The sequence below is a fragment of the Phascolarctos cinereus genome, unplaced genomic scaffold (genome assembly GCF_003287225.1).
Source record: "Phascolarctos cinereus isolate Bilbo 61053 unplaced genomic scaffold, phaCin_HiC Scaffold_3;HRSCAF=262, whole genome shotgun sequence".
NCBI classification, from domain to species: Eukaryota; Metazoa; Chordata; class Mammalia; order Diprotodontia; family Phascolarctidae; genus Phascolarctos; species Phascolarctos cinereus.
Window position 1 is genome coordinate 149,749,799 of NW_027555736.1, and position 20,285 is coordinate 149,770,083.

The window sequence follows — 20,285 nt, forward strand, 5'->3', positions numbered from 1 at the left end:
TCTCTTCGTGTCCTTTCTCTGCTTAAAGTTTGGTAGGGAAGAGGACGGACAAAAATAATTAAAGGATAAGGCAGTCCATGCTAGGCACTTCATGAGGTCATTAGTTCAGTGCAGGACCATTAAGATCTAGGATGAGGATGCAGGTGTCCTGTATCTAAGTCCCAGTCCCTCGGTCACAATTTAGTAGTCAAGGGAGGCAAGTCAAGTCACTGTTCTGGGCCTTCAAATGAATGGATTAAACTAAACACTCTTAAACTGCAAAGACATTTACTATCACTTGTGAAACTGAGCAGCCCTTTCCTAGAAGCCAATATATTGGCTGTCCTTTTACCTCTACTGTTCCCTACAAGTGCTGTGAGGCTGGAGTCAGGAACATCCAAGTTCAAATCTGACCTCAGATACTAGCTGTGTGACCCTGGGCAAGTCACTCTGTCTGCCTCAGTTTCCTCAACTATCAAATGAGGGAAATAATAAGACCTACTTCCCAAGAATGTTGTGAGGATCAAATGAGATAATATTTGTAAAGAGTTTTGTAAAGTGCACAGTGCCTGGCACATAGTAGGCGTTTGATAAATCCTTGTTTCCTTCCCTTTCTTCCATTGTCCCTTATCAGCTTACGACTTTGTTTCCTTCTTTTCTAAAAAACAAAAAATGAGGCCATAAGTTCTGAACTCCTTCATTGTCCCTGCTCCATGCCTGTAAGTTCGCCCATTTTCTCCCTTTTACCTTCTATCTCAAAGGACCAGGTAGTCTTTCTTGCCAAGGCTAACCTAGCCTTTCCTCTCTCCTTTGGGAGGTGCCTCATCTCTTCCATAGTAATGGTAACTATGGGCCAGCTAGGTCGTGCAGTGGATAGAGCTCTGGCCTTGGAGTCAGAGGATCTGAGTTCAAATCCAGCCTCAGACACTTGACATTTACTATCTATGTGACCTTGAGCAAGTCACTTAACACTGATGGCCTCACCAAAACAAAACAAAAACATGGTAATAGCTATGATACCTCACATTTATATAATGGTTTAAGTTTCTTCAGAACCATCCTGAGAGGCGGATATTAAAAGTGTTACCAGTTTACAGATGAGGAAATGATTTGTATATTGTACTGAGAATGTAGTACATACATATATACATATATACAGCCATATAGTACATAGGTATGTACTATGTACATAGTTGTTTGCATGTTGTCTCCTCTGCTAGAATATTAGGTCCCAAAACACAGTGTTTGCCCTTTTTTGTACCCCCGACTAATAGCACAGTGCTTGGCACATGGGAAACATTTCAATTCTTGCTGACTGATTGACTGACTGACTTGACTAGGATCACAAAGCTAGTAAATGACAAATTCAGACTGGGGTCTTGTGATCACAGCTACAACATCCTCCACCAAGTCAAGCTGCCTCTCTACTCTGCAGTCTATTCCTACTCACTGGTTCCTTCTACACTGTCTACAGCCATGCTCAAGTCACAGGCTATCTCCAAAAAACAGAAACAAAAAACAGACCTTCTCTTAGATCAAGCTAGTGTTGCTTTCTGAACCTCCTAGACAAAAAAGCCTACAATCCTTGTTTTTATTTCCTTATCACTCACTTACTCCTCTTCTTCTTATAATCCATCTATCTGCAAATTCCACCTTTCTACTGAAAATTCTCTCTCCCTCCATTACTCAATCCAATGACCCTTTCTCAGGCCTCATCATTCTTTGTCCCTTCTGGAGTTCTTGACGCTGTTGACCATGTCCTTTTTCTGGATGGTCTCTTTTCTATTGGTTTCCATGACATTGCTCTCTTCTAACCTGAACAAACATTTATTAAACACCTACCATGTGCCAGGCACATAGTGCCCTGAGCACTTTACACTTCATATGCGTTAACACTTTACAAATTTTATCTCATTTGATCCTCACAACATTATTGGGAGGGAGGTCTTATTATGATCCCCATGACTACTCCATCTGAGGCTAATTTGCTGGATTAATCTATCAATCAACCAACAAGCATTTCTTACATACCTACTCTGTACTAGGTATTGGGCATATGCAAAAATAAAAGTGAAATACCTTCTGCTTTCAAAGAGCGTAGGTTCTATTGAGTCGTCATCTTTCTCCCTCCTCCAAGCATGGATGTCCTTCAAGGCTATCTTCTGAGCCATCTTCTCTTCTATTTCCCCGTAGTCTCTCTCTTGCTGATCTCCTCCACTTCATGTCCAAGCAAGTGACTTCGAAATCTATATATCTCACCCTAGTTTCTTTTCTAAACACCACCCCTGAATCAACAGCTGCCTGTGGGGCCCTTCCTAGAAGCACCTCAAACTCAGTGCATCCAAAATGGAACCCGTTAACTTGTCTCCTAACCCTTTCCCACCTTTAAAATTCCTGATTTCTTTTAAGGATACCATCATTGTCCCAGTCACCCAAGTGTGTGACCTCGGAGTCACCTTTGACTCTTGCCTCTCTTTTACTCCCTTTTTCCATTGGTGTTCATGTCCTGCTGATTCTCCCTTCATGATTATTTGTCACATCTGTTCCCTTCTCTTTACTTATGTGAGTAACAACTCAGTCCAGGGTATTATTATTATTATTACCTCTTACCTAGACTATTGTAATCGCCTCCTAAATGGTCTCCTTACTTCCTGTCTTTCTCTTCTCTTTCCCACCTATTTTCTATGCAACTATCAAAGTAATTTTCTTAAGAGACAGGTCTGACCATTGCCCTCCCTCTCCCCAAAACCTTCAATGGTTCCCTATCACCTCTAGGATAGACTACATACTCTTTAGGTTGGCATTTAAAGCCTTCCATAGTCCTGTACCAAGCCTCCTTCTCACAGTTATTTTACTTCTTTCTTTCTTTCTTTCTTTCTTTCTTTCTTTCTTTCTTTCTTTCTTTCTTTCTTTCTTTCTTTCTTTCTTTCTTTCTTTCTTTCTTTCTTTCTTGTTAGGCAATGGGGTTAAGTGACCTGCCTAGGGTCATACAGCTAGTATGTGTTAAGTGTCTGAAGGCAGATTTGAACTCAGGTCCTCCTGACTCCAGGGCTGGTATTCTACATGCTGTGCCACCTAGCTGCCCCCATTTTACTTTCTTATTCCCCTTCATGCACACTATATTTTAGCCCAACTGGACTGCTAACTATTTCATGAACTCAATATATGGAATTTCCTGATTCTCTACATTCACATTGCCATACACCATGCCTAACATGGATTCATTAGTCATCTTGGCCTTCCAGTATTCTTTTTTTTTCCTTAAGGCTCAGCTCATATCATCACTCCTCCACGTTGCCTCCCCTCATCTTCCCCCCCTACTTCCTCTCACATATAAGTCCATCTTTAAATATTCCTAGAATTCTTTGTATGGATGTCTTCTTTTGTATCATCACTCCTTACCTTGTATCATATTTTTCTTTGTACAGCTTGATTTCAGTGCAAGTTTCTTGAAGGCATGGAATGTTTTCTTTAATCTTTGTATTCTAAGTGCCAAGACAGTACCTTGCATATGGTAAGTGCTCAATAAATATTGAATTTATTTGAAAATGAGCATATATGAAACCATATGGGCCAAATTATTAATACCTTGTTTATAAACATATATTAACAGAATGATAACAATAATATGCTCTTCTGGTCTCTTTTACGTATATTTTAGGAGAACTTGGCTGCTATTATTATTATTATTATTATTATTTTAAACTATAGTAGTCAGTATATATTGTTCAAAGCCTACTTGAGACAGAACCTATTCTCCTGGTGGTGGGATGTCTCTTGCTTCTGGGTGAGGGCAGAGGATGTTACCCATAAATAGTAGAGTGTCTGATTCTGAGAACCTGACAGATTACTTCATAATCCTTAAAAGCTTAATAACTTCTGTTTTTATCCCTCCTAAAACTTGTCATCTCAAGAGCAAAAAGAGGAAGACTTCACCTGCAATCAGTCTTATTAAAGTCCATAAAATGTAGTCTGTGGACTGTGAGAGTAAAAAGTGATTCTGAGTCATGGTGCAAATCCTATTAGTGATAGTTACTACCTGGATGACCCTGACCAGGTCAATTTGCTTCTCTGGTGAGCGTCAGTTTAGTGTCTGTGAAATGAAGGAGCTCAACCAGTTGACCTCTGATGTCCCTTCTGGTTCTAAGTCTACGATCCTATGATTCCCACTGAAAAGTCAGAAATCAAGAAAGATCGTCTTTGGGTTCTCAGGCTTCCTTTCAGCATCTCTTTCCTTTTTCTTCGTTATCTCTCCTTCATTTTGCTATCCAGCTAGCTCTCCCTACTAGGTGTTCTCCCATTCCCAGGGGTAATTGCATTTTAATGGAGCACTAATGAAGATCGAAGAGTCTTCAAGACCTGAAGGAATGAATTAATATCTAATGATGGTGTATTAATTTTCAGAGTAGGAGGGATATTTGGCACATATTACCCCCTCTAATCACACCAGGCCCTGCTTGAAATCTCTGAGTGTTGAGAGAATGAGAGACAAGACTGTGACTTAAACAGTCCAAGGGCCAGAGACTGTTCTGTTAGGTATAATCTCCAACTACACCTTAAGCACACAAGGTTTTGGGAACAGTGTTTGGGAAAAGATTTCTTATCACTGGAAATGCTTTTTTTTTTTTACTTTTTCATTTTTCACACAAAACACAAAGCCCTCTCTTCTCTTCATCTTATTCCCTCCTGGGGCAAAGTAGATTAACCTATGCCAGAATTGCTTTGGAATGAGCAAAAGTAAAGGTGATTTGGGTATTCGTTTGTCATTGACTTGCCCCTAAAGCTTGAGGAAGATGAGGCTCAGAAGACTGAACTTAGATCTGGACAGAACTCCAGAGATCATCTAGGTCAGGGATTCTTAACCTGGGGTCTGTGTACTTGCTTTTTTTTTCCCTCAGCATTTTGATAACTGTATTTCAATGTAATTGGTTTTCTTTGTAATTTTATGCTATTTGTATTATGCATTTAAAAACACCATTCTGAGAAAGGGGTCTGTAGGCTTCACTAGACTGTCAAAGCGGTACAGGACACAACAAAGATTAAGAAGCCCTGGTCTAGTCCACCTCCCTTATTTTACAGAAGAAGAAACTGAGGCCACAGAAGCAGTAAGAAGCAGAGCTGGTATTTCAGCTACTAACCCAGTGTCCTCTCTCCTACACTGCTCTGTCTTCCTGGTACCCAGAGATCTCTACTGCCAATCAGCTTCACCACCAATACCAAGCTTTTCGGGGGAAAGTAGAGGTGTGCTGCAGCCAGCCCACCCCAGCTTGCGTCAGCTGGTTGTTAAAATTTCAGTATGAGCATCTGTATTTCAGAAATTAATCAAGGTGATAAAACATGGCTTGATTGCTTTGTTGGATAGCTAGACAACAGGAAATGATGGAGAAAGTATTAATACTACAAATTAAACATAAAAATGTGTCATAATATAGTTTTGTTTTGTTTTTTAGTGGGGGAGGGCTAGTTGTTAAACATTTACCAGGATGCCATTGGGTGAATGAATGTTTTGGTTACTGGGAATTCACGGTATCCCCTGTAGGCAGGGGCAGCATATAAAACAGATGTTCCTGGCGAAGGAATTTTGTATAGATGGGTTATAGAATGCATAAAAATGTAAATTACCAGTGAGAGGAACTTTCAGCTGGAGCCTGAGCTTCCCCAAGTGGGGAGCAGTCCCCACAAATTCCATGGGTGTTTATGGACAGTGTATGGGTCTGGAGCCGGCGGATATAGGTTTGAGCCCCACCTCTGCCACTTAACTACTTGTGTCACCTTGGTACAAATCATGTCCTGTCTTTAGGCCTCAGATTCCTCATCTTTAAAATGAGAGAGTTGGGTCAGATGAGCTAAAAGGTCCATTTCAGCTCTAACATTTTATGATCTGACTATAAAGGTGTAAAAAGACTTTTGTTTACCTGCTTCCCAGATGTGATGGAGACTCAGGATCTAGCTGTATATTCAACAGAACTGATTTACAGTGATCATCGCTCCATTTTTCATAGGTTTTTGAATAATGCATTTGGCTTCCACTCAGTTTTTTTTTAAACCACTTATTAATAATGCTAGAATAATGACTCCCATGTCACGCTTCGGTGATGGGGCTCTTAATCTGCTGCTGTGTTCAAATATTTTGAAATGTGTTCCTTATGCATATTCAGACAGCAGGGGAAATATTGTCTTACAGAGGAGAATGAAAATAAATCTACTACTATAAGTAGTCTCGGGCATGCCACAAGGGGTGCTACGGGCACAAGTAGTCTGCCCTGAACGGTGGCTACAGGGCTGTCCCTTGGCCTTGTTCTGTCACACGTCACTGACCTTGGTAAGTCACCCTCTCTTTTACTTCCCCACGGATAATGAGGCATTTGGACTCAACTGCGCTTCCAGGTTCTACTACTGCTTCCTTCTCCCAGCACATCCTGGTGATCTTGACCCTTCCTCCCTGGCTTATCTCACTGATACATGTAGATCCTTGGATCGTCTTCTGCCAGGGCATTTTCCTCCACTCCCAAGTGCTTTGGGCTGGTTTGGTAATAATTATGTGGAATGGCTTACCCATCCACATTGTACTTTAACACTTCCTCTCTTTGTCATTCACATTAAGTCTGGGGAATGAATGATTAACAGGGGTTGGTCTTATGAATTTAAGTGGGTTCACTACAGCTAACCTTTCATTGTCAGGCAGATCCAGGCATAGGTGACCTCGCTGTGGGCCAATCTGCTGTAAGTAGAAATATGTATTTGAAGGGGTTTTGGGGGGTGAGGAGGGGAAAGAAAGTAACTATTTAAATAGGTCCTACTATGTGCCAGGTACTATGGTAAATGCTTTACAAATATCTTATTTGATCCTCACAACAACCTTAGGTGTAGGTGCTGTTATTATCCTTATTTTACAGTTGGGGAAGCTGAGGCAAACAGCAGTTAAGTGCCTTACTCAGGGTCACTCAGCTAGTAAGTGTCTAAGGCCAGATTTGAACTCAGGTTTCCCTGACTCCAAGTCTCATGCTGTATCCGCTGTGCCACCTAGCTGCCTTTGCCCTTTCTGACCATTGGACTAGAACTTTACAGGATTCCAAAGAATAGCCTTTTCAGTCCTCTGACACTCTCATTACCAACCACCTTCACCTAATAATTTACATCACATTCCTCTTTCAAAATAAGGACAAGTGGGTCAACTTCTTCCTCTTCTCTCCTTTGTTTCCTGGCCCCCCTCAACCCTGCACCAAGCCTCCCTTTGGTTACTCAGTCTTCTTCATGTCCTACTCCCTCCATCCCACTTATTAAAATCATATCCATCATGTATTATAGTTACTTGTCTATGTTTCATCTCATAATTACTGTAAACCCCTTGAGAAGAGGAACTATGTTTTACTTAGGAAGTCCCTATTTTGGTTTTCAGGGAGACACAGACATAAAGCAGATGGGGGAAGGAAGAGGAGAGGGGATAAATTCACCAGGTGTCAGTGCAGCAGCACATTCTGTTCCAAGAGATCACTCCTCAAGCAGGTCAGATTCAAACAGACTTCAACTGCACATGATTATATTAAGTTTGGGGTAGCAGCGCCCTTTCTTTCCAGTGGGCTGACCATTGACCTAGTGAACCTCTGCACATCCTACAATCCCCAGAGCTCCAAAGTTCCCAGGCTTCCCCTATCCCTAGAGACTTCTGCTTCCTATGATCCTTCAGTTCTTCCTTTAAGTGAGAAAAAAAAAAACCCAACACAACTAGATTTCCTATCAGCTTTCTTGGCAATAAGGATCTACATCTATCTTTGTATATCCACAGAGCCTTACACATAGTAGACACTTACTAAATGCTTGAATCGAATCTTTCAAGGCCACAACTCGTTTTGCCTCCTTCAAGTCTTTGCTTGACACTCATGATTTCACTGATGTCCCCATTCTCTGAACTCTTTTATTTCTTACTGTGAGCACATAATGTCTCATATTTTTCTCAAAAGAAAGAAACAAATTTTCAAGCATATATTTTTTCTCTCCAGTGAAACATGAACTTCTTGAGAAAAGAAATAAAATCAGATATTCTTCTATAATTCATAGGTTCCCAAAGTGGATGATACTGCCCCCTGAGGACTGCTGGAATGATTCAGGGCAGCAGTAGTAGCCTTGAATGCAATTGGGGGGCATTGAATAAAAATAAGGGGGTAGTGGAACCATAATGAAAGAGGAGAAGAAAATTTTGAAAAACTGTTTGTACATGTTTCATCTGTTGTGTAACGGAGTCAAAGTCATAGTGATTACATTATTTTCCAAATAAACACACAAAATGCAACTTATAATGGATCAATAATCAAGTCTGCTGAGGGGTTTTAACAAGCAAGTGTTGGCGGGCGAGCCTATCGCTCATTGTCAGGAAATCCAACATGCATCAGCAGGTATATGTGTGTGGAATGACTTGTTTACAATACAATATCATATGGTTCCATGATGCAATATTGCATCATCAAAATTTCAATGCAGGAAAAACTCCACAAATTTACAATAAATTATGAAATTTAAGATGCATCATTTCAAAAAATGTTTTTTGAAATGATGCATATTTAAAAAAAAAACCTTTAAAGGGTTAAAGTAGATTTCCAAGGGAGTGCTGAGTAATTTTTTTTGACAAGGGGGGTGGTAGGCCAAATAAGTTTGGGAACTTCTGTTCTACATCTTTTAAGAGTATCAAGCATGGAGAGAAGCACATAGTAGGTATTTGTCAAATAAGTACTAAGTTGAATGGAAAGACTACTTCCTTTAGAAAAATTCAGATTCAACCAGTACTTATTAAGCACTTACTATGTGTAAATTCAAATGCAGCAGGGCATAGTGTCTAGAGTACCAACCTTGGAATTAGGAAGAGCTTGGTACAAGTCCTAAATCCAATACATACTAACTGTGTGACCATGGATAAGTGACTTGGCCTCTCAGCATCCCAGTCAACTCTCTAAGGCAAGAGGATCTTAGCCTGGGATCTACAAACATCTAAAGAGTCCATGGATAGATTTCAAGAGGTCCATGAAATTGGATGGGGAAAAAATTACATTTTTAAATTTTAATAGAATTGGTTTACTTTGTAATCCTCTGTTTTGTATTCTATGCCTTTAAAAACATTGTTCTGTACTAGTTCATTGTTGGTGGAGTTGTGAATTGATCCAATCATTCTGGAGAGCAATTTGGAACTATGCCCAAAGGGCTATAAAACTGTGAATACCCTTTGATCCAGCTATACCATTACTAGGTCTGTATCCCAAAGAGATTTCCAAAAAAAGAAAAAGGACTCACATGTACAAAAATATTTATAGCAGCTCTTTATGTGGTGGCAAAAAATTGGAAATTGAAGGGATGCCCATCAATTGGGGAATGACTGAACAAGTTGTGGTATATGAATGTGATGGAATTCTATTGTGCTATAAGAAATGATGAACAAGCTGACTTCAGAAAAACCTGGAAAGACTTACATGAACTAATGCTGAGTAAAGTGAACAGAACCAGAACATCATGCACAGTAACAACAACATTGTATGATGACCAACTTTGATAGACTTAGCTCTTTTCAGTAATACAGTGACCTAAGACAATTCCAAAAGACTCATGATGGAAAATGCTATCTACATCCAGAGAAAGAACTATGGAGTTTGAATCTAGATCGAAGCATACTATTTTTTCTTTTTTTTTCTTTCTTGTGGTTTTTTCCCTTTTGTTCTATTCTTCTTTCACAATATGACTAAGGTGGAAATATGTTTAATATGATTGTACGTGTATAGCCTATATCAGATTACAGATCATCTTAGGGAAGAGAGAGGGGAGGAAGAGGAGGAAATTTGGGACTCAAAATCTTATGGAAGTGAATGTGGCAAACTAAAAATAAATAAATTAATAATTTTAAATAAATAAAAAAATAAAAAACATTGTTCTGAGAAAGGGTCCACAGACTATACCAGATTGCCAAAGGGATCTATGACATAAGAAAAGTTGAGAACCTCTGCTCTAAACTTCTTTCTCAGCGATCTCATTTACTGTAGTGGTTCAAGTATTATTTCTAAGCAGATGACTCCCAGACCTATATAGGTGGGAAAGGAAGGAGAAGAGAATATTTATATAATGCCTACTGGGTGCCAGGCACCATACTAAGTCCTTTACAAATATCATATTATTTGATCCTCTCAACAACCCTATGAGGTAGATACTATTATTATCCCCATTTTTAGAGAAAATGGAGGTAAACAGAGGCAAGATTCGAACTTAGGTCTTCCTAACTCTAGATCCAGTGCTCAATCCATTGAACCACCTAGCTTCCTGTCTATCCAACCCTAGTCTCTCTCCTGAGCTCAGTCCCACATTACCAACCTCCTGTTAAACACTTAAAACTGATTGTTCCATGGGCATCTCAAACTCAACATAGTCAAAAGAAAACTTTTTCCCCAAACCCATCTGTGTTCTGAATTTCCCTCTTTCTGTCAAGGGCACAGTCATCTTTCCATTCGTCAGATCAGAAACCTCAGAATCATCCTTGATTTCATATGTTTTTCTTCACTAAGGTGGACACTGGCTTCCTTCATGCTTTGTCACCTCTTGCCTTCAGCTTCTGTAATAGACTTTTGATCCGTCTTGCTGCCTCTGTGCATGTCTGTGTCTACCTATCCTGGACCAGCCTTTCTGCTGACCTCCATTCTCCTGTCTCCATTGTCCTTTCAGATATCTCGAATTGATGTCCAGGAGACCTCTTAAAGGAAAAGTGTCCAAAACAGAACTCATTATCTTTCCTCCCATGCCTTCCCCTTCTCCTACTCTCCCTATTTCTGTAGAAGGCAACACCATCTTCCCAGTCCCTCAGGCTTACAACCTAGATGTCATCCTCGACTCTTCCCTCTTTATCACCCCAATATCCAATCTGTGGTCAAGTCTTGTCGATTTCATCTTTGCGGTGTCTCCCAAATACACCTCCTTCTCTTCTCTGAAGCTGCTGCCATTCAGACCCTTATTGTCTCATGTCTGGACCACTGTAATAAATAGCCCACGATTGGTTCTATATACAGCCTCTAGCCTTTCTCCATTCTACTCAATTCTCCATTCAGCCGCCAAAGTGATTTTCCTAAAGCACAGGTGCAACAACATCATCTCCCATTACTCAGTAAACTCCAGAGCCTCCCAATTGTCTCCAGGATCAAATACAAAATCCTCTGTTTGGTGTTCAAAGCCCTTCGTAACCTAGCCCATTCCTAGCTTTCCAGTCTTCTTAGAGGTTCTCCTACGTACTCTTCAATCTAGTGACACTGGCCTCCTAGCTGTTCCATAAATGAGACTCCATCTGTTGACTCCAAGTATTTTCTCTGAACATTCTCCTTACCTGGAATGTTCTCCCTCCTCATCTCCACCTACTGTTTTACTGGGCTTCCTTTAAGTCCCAAGTGAAATCCATTTTCTACAGAAATCCTTTCCCAGTCCCTCTTAATTCTCGTGCCTCTTAGTGATTTTCCACTTATACAGGATATATCTTGTGTGTCAATATGTCTTTGCATGTTGTCTCCTCGCATTAGACTGTGAAGTCCTTGAGGACAAGGATTGTCTTTTGCTCCCTTTTGTATCCCCAACACGTAGCACAGTGCCCAACACATAGTAGGTGCTTAATAAATGTTTATTGACTGACTCAAGTCTCCAAGCCATCTTCCACACCACTGCCAAAGTGATATTTGTAAATCCTAGGTCTGTCCACATCATTTTTGGCTCGACAAATTCTGTTGACTCCTTATGATCTTCAGAAGCAAATACAAACCCACCTGTTAGGAACTGAAAGCCCTTCACAATCTGGCTCCACCCAACCTGCTTTCCTAGGCTTATTATACATCACTCCCCTTAATAAACTTTTTCAGCATGGCCAAACTTGCTGTTCCTTACACATGAAATTCCATCCCCCATCTGTATGCATTTGTCCAGGCTGCCTGCCATGCCTGGAAGGTACTCTCCCTCCTCATCTCTAGTCTCCTTCAAGGCTCAACTCAGCTGCCTTCTCCCACACATGAGTCTTTTTCTAGTCTCCCCAGTCACTAGCATCTGCCTGCTAAAGGAGTTAGTTACCTTATGTTTAATAAATTAATATATTATTAATATATTATAACTAATTAATTATAACAAGAATATTAATGTTTACCTGTATACAGATTGTCTTCCCTAATAGAATGTAAGCTTCTTGAGGGCAGGGACTGCTTAATTTTTCTATTTATATCTGGAGATACAAATATTGAGCAGCATGTGGTATACACTTAAAAAATACTTCGTTTGATTGATTAAAATGTGTATTATTCATAAGACACTGTGTTAGATACTGTTCATGCCAAGACAAAAATAAAAAACAGATTCTGCCTTCAAGGAGCTTGAAGTCTATTGGAATCAATAACATGTACCCATAAATAAATGCAGGATAATTTGAGAACAGAGCAGGCACAAATAACTGGGGGAAGGGTAAGAGATAAGGAAAGGCTTTGCCCTGGGAGAAGCCCTGAATGACCCTGTGTGGATTGTGTGGAGGTTTTGGCAGGGAGAGAAGGCATTCCAGGGCAGGGGACAGGATATGCAAAGGCACCAAAGCAGGAAATTGAACTTTTGAGTTTGGGAAACAGCAAGAAAAGGGTGACAGATGTAGCAGTTTAGAGAGCCTTGGTAAACTTAGGGAAAGCAGGTGCAATCAATCAAGTGATGGGGTCAGAGGCCAATAGGACTAGAACATCCAGTATACGTGGAAGGGAGCAGTGTGAAATTCATCTGGAAAGTCAGGCTTGAGCCAGATTATGGTGACTTTAAAGGTCAAGGTGAGGAATTTGCATTTGTCTTGGAAGGAAACATGGGGGTCATTGAAGATTTTTGAGCTAGGGAGTGATGTAATAAGACCTGGGCCTTTAGGAAGATTATTTTGGCAGCTATATTAAGGATGCTTGGAGAGGGGGGAGTCTGGAAGTAGAGAAACCAATTAGTATAGTAGCTTCCAAACTTTATGTAGTGACATCCACTTTTTTTAACAACAAAAAAAAATTGTGTATCTCCCACTTTTCATAAAGCAACCCACAAAAATAATTTTCTTATATTCAAATAAAATTAATAATTTATTACCATTTATAGCACACAAATTTTAAACATATGATAAAAATACTGTGTAAAATAATTAATTGCTGTGCTGCTTTGATGGCCATAAGAGCATAGATTTAGAGATGGAAGGTCTTTGCTCATCTAGTGCAACTCCCTTTGTTTTGCAGTTGAAGAAACTGAAGGCTAGAGAGTTTAAGTGATTTGTCCAGTCATACAAATAGTAAGCAGCTGAACTAGGATTTGAACTATGATTCCACATCTAGCATGTTTTCCACTTGCACGATGCTCCCCAAAGGTAAAGGGGAATCTTAAGCCCTCTGGGCTGGGACATACTATGTAGGATCAGAAGTGAGAGGAATACATTGGGTTGCAGCCCCACTTCAGAAATGTCCCCCAGAATGGTGGGCTTTAGCAGGCCTTTGCAGTAGATACCAGGAACCTTCTTCACTCTGTGAAAGGGGGACATAGGGAGGTCCAGGATCAAAGCACAGAGAATCAACATAAGAAGGACTCCTGGAGTAGCAGTACCCTGGTGTCTGACATCTCGGAAGCATTTCCAGGCCTTCATATTCCCAAGTGGAAGCATTGGCTCCCAGCACCCAGCTGCAGAGTAGGCATCAGACTGATTGGCATAGGGTTGTACTACTGCCATAAGCACCCATTCCCCCTTTATTGGAAGATCCTAGTCCTTTCCCTGTGGGGCTGGGGCCTCTGCCTAGAAGATGAGAAGAAATTAGGTACTCATGGGATGGAGAAGCTAAGAAGAACTGCTGCTCTGGTCCTACCTACACACAAGGCAGTCACCCACAGCCCAAGTGCGATGTGCTTCTGCAGCTCACTACCAGTTGAAGTGAATTTTCCTTGTTAGTCTCATTTTTGTTGACTTCGAGTTAAACTGTTTTCATTGAATAAAAAAGGTTGAGGGAAAGGAGATGTTTTTGCCAGAGTTATACTCAAAAGAATGTCCAATAAGTCTTCTGGAATTGTAGTTGATCATTGTGTTGATCATAATTCTTAAGCCTTTCAAAATTATTCATTTTTACAATGTTATTATAGTATAGATTCTTTTCCTGGTTCTGGTTGCTTAACTCTTCATCACTTCATAAGTGCCTTCTTAAGTTTTTCTGAAACTTTCATCATTTTCTTATGGCACAATAGCATTCCGTTACATTTTTTTACCATAATTTGTTAAGCCATTCCTTATTAATGGCCTCCTCATTGGTTTCCAATTCTTTGCTAAAACAAAAAGAGTGGCTATTAATATTTTTTGCACATAAGAATGTTTTCTTCTTTTTTTGATGTCTTTGGAGTGTAGGCCTAGTAGTTGTACAAATGGGTCAAAGAATATACACAGTTTAGTAACTTTTTAAACTAGCAGGGTTTTTATTAAGGCAATTGGGGTTAAGTGACTTGCCCAGGGTCACACAGCTAGTAAGTGTCAAGTGTTTGGTCTGAGGCCAGATTTGAACTCAGGTCCTCCTGACTTCAGGGCTGGTGCTCTATCCACTGCGCCACCTAGGTGCCCCTAATTTAGTAACTTTTGAAGCACAGTTCCCAATTACTTTCCAGAATGGTTGGATCAATTCACATTTCCACTAACATGAATTAATGTACCTGTTTTCCACAGCCCTTCCAACACGTGTTGTTTCCTCTTTTTGTAATTTTGCCAATCTGGTTGAAAGGAGAAAACTCAAAGTAGGTTTGATTTTCATTTCTCTATATGGATTTGGAACATTTTTAGACATAGCTATTGATAATTTGGATTTCTTTTTGATTATCCATTGGAAAGCTGTTCTTTTTCTTAGTAACAATAATAGTGAAGTTTGAAGGAGGGGTGGGCTTAGAGAAAAAGAAAATGGATTCCATTTTAGACATGTCAAGTGTGAGATACTTGGGCAATTGGATATGTAGGACTGGATTTCAGGGGAGAGATCAGAGTTGGATAGCTAGATTTGGGTTTCATTGGGTAGAGATGGTCATTGAATACTTTTGAGCTAATGAGATCACCAAGAGAGAGGTTGAGAGAAAATAAAAGAGGTTCTAAAAGAGCTTCAGAGGACACCTAATGTTAGAGGGCAGGATATAGATTACTGGTAATGCAACAAAAGAGACTAAGAAAGAGTGGTCAGATGGGTAGGAGGAGAATTGGGAGAAAGGAATGTCACAGAAACTAAGGGAAAAGAGTACCCATGGGGAGAGGATGGAGTTAAAAGCTACGAAGAGCTGAAGAGAGATGAGGATTGTCAAGGTTTAGCAGTTTAGAGATAATTGGTAAACTAGGAGAGAATGGTTCCAGTCAAGGGAGAAGTCATTAGGGCCAAAAGCCAAACTCCAAGGTGTTGAGAAATGAATGAGACAAGAAAATGACAGCAATGAGTAAAGACAGCTTTTCTAGAAGTTTGGCTCTGAAAGGGAAGAGAAAATATGGCTCTAGAAGGGTATCCTTGATTAAAAAGAAAAAGAATAGGTGAAAGGGGGGTGAGATGGGGTAGCATTGTATACTCCTGGGAAGAAATCCAGCAACCAGAGGTCAAACTCATTCAGATGAAGATCTTCAGAATAATAGTTGGATTGGTATGGACAAAATAATCTCACAGCCTGAGACGCCTTCCTCAACTTATCTTACTACTATAGATGGATGATTATCTGAGTAGTTGGAGGAAGTTCCTATACCTATCTAGGAAATCCCTGATGTATCCTTCTAGAGAAACTGTAAGGCTGCAATTCCCACCACAGCCTCCAGAAGACAAAATGGCCACTCATTCAAAGAATGGTGCAGAAAAATATTGTGTGAGGCATGAGTCAAGAACATTACCAGATACCAGACAGTATTTAAACTGGCTCAGACCTTCACCACCTCTGTCTGGACCACTTCTGTCTGCCTCTTAACTGGTCTCCCTGATTCCAATACCTCCCTCTCCAATCTCATCTTTGCGCAACTGAGAAAAGAATCATTCTAAGGCACAGTTCCAACCATGTCATTTTCCTGCTCAAAATTTTTCAGTGGCTCCCTATTGCCTTTAGGATAAAATACAAATTCCTCATCCGAGAATTAAAACTTCTGCACAATTTGGCTTCAAGCTATCTTTCCAGGTTTATTTCACATTACTCTTTCTCGTGCACTCTGTATGAAGTGTTCAGGAGGATTAGCTTCTCTGGTGTGAGAGTATGCTGAGCCCTTTTCAGGGCTGCTCATCCACATGTAGTGGTGTCCATCTGTCACCCAACTATCACCTTTGGCTCTAAGAAGGTGTACATGGCCAGTGGCCACACCCCGGTAAAACCTCTTTGCAGATAGGCTAAACAGGTGGAGGGTAACCAGCAGGCCTCAAACCCATCCATGAGTTAGGGGGGTGTCTACCCCAAGCATGTGAAGACTTCCCCAGTGGAATGGGTGGATGAGAACAATTGCTTCCAATGGCCACGAGAGTGGCTGAAGCCGGTGCTGTGGAGCACTCAGAGCTCGGTCAGACATGGAAGATGACATGGTCATCCACTGCATCCTGGACCATCACTAGTCATCCTGACTTTTGTCATGGCACTGGACTTCAATAACTCTGGAAGAATGAGTGAGGCTGATGACTTTGTGCAGCTCTACCTCATTTAAATCCAGTTCACGTGAAAGTCAAGACATCACCCCATGATGTCCTTGGTTCTCTTTGAAAAATGAAGGATGAGGGGGCAGCTAGGTGGCGCAGTGGATAGAGCACCGCCCTGGAATCAGGAGGACCTGAGTTCAAATCTGGCCTCAGACACATAACACTTATTAGCTGTGTGATTCTGGGCAAGTCACTTAACCCCAATTGCCTTGCCAAAAAAAAGGAAAAAGAAAAATGAAGGATGAGCCACCTTCTAGCTAGAAAAGTTTAGTACCTACTAGATAGATGTTTAACACCACATGGTGGTTACAACCTACACAGCAGAAGCTAATAGTCTTTCATGGACTGTCCCATGGCAAATTCCCATACTATAAATACAGACTTAAAATACTCTAGAAAATTCAACTAACAAACTGTCCTAGAACCAGACCATTATCACAGACTGAACCATTGCTTATAATCTTCTAGACATTACATCAATTCATAAAAACTGGAGAACAATATTTTTTATAGCTGTCACCATCCCAAATACTCAGTAGCCTAACATGTAAAATGAGGGGGCTGGACTTCAGCAGGATTTCTTCACCTTTTTTGTATTTGTGCCCCTTTGGCAGCCTGGGGAAGCCTATGGACCCTTTCTCAGGGTACTGTTCTTAAATGAATAAAATAAAATAAAATACACAGGAGATCCAGGGAAATCACTTATATTGAAATAGAGTTATCAAAAAGGGTTTGAAAACAAGTTGTTGGGCCCCATGTTAAGGACATCTAGACTAGAGGGACTGGGGAGAGTACTGAAGAAGAGCCCCAGCTGCAGATGATTAGCATGTTGTGGCTGACTTGCTGCCTGCCTCACCCTGCCCTTCTCCACTCCCAGGCTTAATGTTGTTCTTTTTGTGACTTTTTCCCCTATTGCCCTACGTATTTACTGTAGCCTGATCTTACCTGTATCTAGATGGTAGAGGGGGGAGGTGAGGCAGTGATTTGTTCCCAATTCTGCCCTGCTCTGATTGCCGCACCCACTGACCCTGGCCAAAGGAGATGAGCATCTTTTAATATCTCTAACCAAGTCAGTGTGGGTCAGTGGAAAAGTCATTGACTTAAAGCCTGAGGAGCTGGGTTCAAATCGTGTTTCTGTTGTGTTTACTATCTGGGCAAGTCCCCTTGCTTTTCTATAAAATAAGGAGGGTTTGGTCTTTTTCAGCTCTAAATCCTATGATCCTACATATTTATCGCTTCATCCTCACAGTAAGGTTTCCTGGGCACAGATGAGGGAAGCTATGGCCCTACCCTCAAGGAGCTTACATTCCCCCTTCTCTCTCTGTCTCTCTGTCTCTGTCTCTCTCTCCATATATATGCACATACACATTTTATATATGTATACATATATAAACATATATTTTAAAATTTTGTATATGTTTTATTTTGTGTGTATACACATATGTATATACATTTTACATATGTATACACACATATATAAACATTTAAATTTTTGTATATATATGTTTTAGTGTGTGTATTAATACACGTGTGTATATACTTTTTATATGTGGATACATATACACATAGACATATATTTAAATTTTTTTGTATATATGTTTTATTTTGTGGGTATATATATATATATTATACCCATTTTATGTATGTATACATACACACATATAAACATTTAAAATGTTTTGTATATATGTTTTATTTTGTGGATATATATATACATATACACATATACACCCATTTTATATATGTACACATACACATAATAAACATTTTTATTTATATACATATATATTTTATTGTGTGTGTGTATATAAAGACATAGACATATACACACACCATAAATACAAGTCATTTTCAATGAGGAGGCACTAGCAGCTAAGGGGAGGCCAAGGATCAGAGGGGCCTTTGGTGGAGTCACCTTTCCCTCCTTAATTTCCAAGGTAACAGGAACCTGAGAGCGCATTTGGCAGGAGGGCACCCACATGCCCACATTCTTCAGATAAGTTCACCTGGGGCCTGTGATTGCAAATACTGACTTCATCTGTGTTAAAAGGAAATAGTCAATAATGCTTTAAAAACTGGCTTTTCTCCCTCACTCTCTTCCTTTTTTCTCCTTCCTTGTCCCTAGCCCCCTTCCTCTGTGGCAATCTGGACCCATTTTAAAGCAAGGAGGTAAGAGCAGGTTAATATAAAATAAACACTTCATTGATTAATCAGTTGATAATAAAACACCCTAAGGGCCTTGGGTGTTCCCATCTCTCAGATGTCTAGAAAGTGATTTCTTCTGAGTCAGAAGTCATCTTGCACCTGCTGTGGTTTTATTACATTTCCCCCCCCTGCTGCTGCCTCAGGAGTCTGTCATTTATTGTTCATTTTCCTTCAGGACATGCCTCTAATGTATGTTTCTACCCATGGTGTGCGTTTATGTGTATTGGAAAGAACACTGGGCTGGCTGGGTTCTGAACCTAGCTCAGACACTAACCAGCCATGCCTGATTAACTCCTTGCGCCTCAGTTTTTCGATCTGTAAAAAAAAAAAAGGCCTTTGAACACCCCAAACTACACTTTAGGGGACAAAAGTGGTATGTGGCTCGGTGGGTATAACTGGGTATGCCCTTCTGTCCATGTGACAAGTTAGAGGTGCCATGTTTTGTCTACTTGACAATTTATGCTGCCAAGCACTAGACAGCTGAGAATTCAGAAGAAATGCCCAGAATCAGCTCTGATACCTCTGTCTGCTCTGCCAGAGGGAAGACAATGAGAATGAGAATGTTATAGGATAGGGATTGGATCTCTGGTTTCATCGGTGTAGGGCACTCCCAGAATAGTGGCTCTGACTAGGGCTCTCCTACAACACTGTTTATGGTAAGAGCTCACATTTATGGAACACTTTGAGGTTGATAACACATTTCCTTTGTATTATCTCATTTGATCTTCACAACAATCCCATGAGGTAGTTGCTGTTATTATCTCCATCTAAAGATGAGGAAACTGAGGCTTGGAGATGTTAAATGACTTGTCTGAGATCACACAGCTGGTTAAGTGTCTGAAATGATATTTAAATTAAACCCCCAAATTGGAGTTTTCTTGGCAAAGATACTGCCATTTCCTTCTCCAGCTCATTTGACAGATGAGGAAACTGAGGCAAACAGGATTAAATGACTTGCCCAGGGCCACACAGTTAGCAAGTATCCGAGTGTGGATATGCACGCAGGCCTTCCTGCCTCGAGACCCATGGTTTTACCCATGGTGCTACCCAGCCGCCTGATACCTGACATTAAATCAATTCCCTTTAATGAGCCTCAGTTTCTTCATGTGTAAAGTAAGGATAAAAATAACTGCTTTGCTGACCTGACAGGGCTTCTGTAGGGGCTCAAATGAGATCATGTTTGGAAAGTGCTTTGCAAACTTGAAAGTGTCAGTTATCATTATCAATCAGTTAGCAATCATTTATTAAATGCTTGCCATATGTCAGGAAGTGTGTTGTGTTGAGGACACAAAAAGAGGTTAAAACAGTCTACTCCCTAAAAGAGCTTACACTCTTTTAAAAAAAAAAGATTTTTATTTTATTCCCATTTGCAAGAATTTCTTTTCTTCACCCTTCCACCAGCACCCCACCCTGCAAAAAACA

At 40.4% G+C, this 20,285-nt stretch overlaps 1 protein-coding gene across 2 annotated transcripts in view; it reads left to right on the top strand.

Annotated features, from left to right (window-relative positions):
• PAQR5 (progestin and adipoQ receptor family member 5) overlaps positions 1-20,285 on the top strand; it is an 85,218-nt gene that overhangs the window by 25,460 nt on the left and 39,473 nt on the right. The window contains exon 1 of one of the 2 annotated variants that reach the window (XM_020982272.2): positions 6,660-6,702. The exons of the other annotated variant lie outside the window; for it this stretch is intronic. The gene's annotated coding sequence lies outside the window, so the exon portion shown is untranslated. Of the gene's footprint in view, positions 1-6,659; positions 6,703-20,285 lie in introns of those variants that run through there. 2 annotated transcript variants of the gene reach the window in all.